Source organism: Nannospalax galili, unplaced genomic scaffold (genome assembly GCF_000622305.1).
Source record: "Nannospalax galili isolate Female #2095 unplaced genomic scaffold, S.galili_v1.0 scaffold781, whole genome shotgun sequence".
In the NCBI taxonomy this organism is placed as follows: Eukaryota; Metazoa; Chordata; class Mammalia; order Rodentia; family Spalacidae; genus Nannospalax; species Nannospalax galili.
The window spans coordinates 3,046,818-3,048,420 of NW_008346898.1; the positions used below are offsets into that span (position 1 = coordinate 3,046,818).

Below are 1,603 nucleotides of genomic sequence, written 5' to 3' on the forward strand. Positions count from 1 at the left end.
TTTAAAAAGAATTTCAATACAGGACAGCAGTCTCTTTAAATAAAAAGTCATAAATTTATTGCAAATCTGTAAGTACCAGAATGTCACTAATACCGAACAAATCAGAAATCTTTTTTGTTTTCTTCCAAACATTTAAACGCTTGATTGTTGACATACTGAAATTAGCATACATTTTCTTGTCTCATGCAGTGAACAGAATAGACTTAGAGAAGATCCTTCAGAAATCAGTTATAAATATTAAATCGTATTGAACATTCATAGTACAAAATAGGTTGTAAAGTGCTGAAGTCGCGTATGTCTGCAGAACTGCCCACAAGCCCAGAGCTTTTCTCGAGCAGTGACAGAGTTTGCTACATCCGCCTCATTTTTAGATGTGTCTGCTTTTGACACTTTGTCATCGCATCCCTCACCCTCCCCAAAGTTTTACAGATTGTCCTATTTCTATGGCTATAGATGCTGTACAAAATGTAGCCGGTGGTGATGAACTATAAACTATACCACTTTCATCAGTGCAGAGATTATTCAAGCTTGGGTGTACCTGTAACCAAACTAGGCTTGTTCTATTTTCCCCCTGAGTTGTCATAAATTAACAGGAAAGATGAAGAAAGACGGAGCAGCAAGCACTGGCCATCCCCTGTAGGGTGAGATGCAGTCACACAGGTGGGCAAGCAGGCCCCTCACCCTCACTTGCCCCCCCTTTACAGAAAACTGCTAAAATGCAAAACACTGTACATACATGTAGTGTAACTCTAAAACAGCAGTAACCAGTCACCTGGTACCCATGGCAACATAGGACAATCAAGTCAAGTTCTACAGATGTAAATTACAACTTGTAACTTGGGATACAACATAAGGGTCTCTGTTAACTCCTGGATGGAATATAGAAATGCTTCAACAGTTAAAAGATTGAAAAAATAAATCAGAAATGTTCTCACAATTCAATAAAATATAATTCTGATCAGAGAAGCTCCTCAAGGATTCTTAGGTGATAATTTAAAAGCTAAGGCGATTTGCCCATCCATTATATGTTCCCGTTTAAATAGTACATGTTGCCTTTCAGTGAAACTAAAGAATCATTACGACTTGGTCTGTTAGGAGAGTGACTTTTTAAGTGTTCTTTGAGGCATTTAAAGAACTGCAGAAAGGAGGTAAAAAGGCTGTATATGTCTCAAATGACCTTTTATTTAGATTTTTTTTTTTTACATTTTTAGAGTGTGTGTGTGTGTGTGTGTGTGTGTGTGTGTGTGTGCACGCGCGCGTGCCTGTGTGGGTGTCATGGCTTGTATGTGGAGCTCAGGACAACTTGCAGGAACTGATTCTCTCCTTCCACTCTGTGGGTCCCAGGGATTGAACTCAGGTCATCAGGTTTGGTGACAAGTGCCTTTACCTCCTGAACCATCTTGCCAACCCTCTTTTGATTATTTTAATCATCCTAGAATAACTTAATATTAAATAGCGGTTTATAATAAAGATGCTACAGTCACCTATTTCTTGAATTATGAAGAGCAACAGGAAGCTTGCTTTTTATGGGATTTTGCATTCCTATTGAAATACTTCTTGTGATGACCAGCCATAAAAAAGAAATAATAATCTTCACATTTAG

General features: G+C 38.2%; 1 protein-coding gene across 3 annotated transcripts in view; it reads left to right on the top strand.

Moving 5' to 3' along the window:
- Arsg (arylsulfatase G) overlaps window positions 1-1,603 on the top strand; it is a 155,589-nt gene that overhangs the window by 14,955 nt on the left and 139,031 nt on the right. The gene's annotated exons all lie outside the window — the stretch shown is intronic.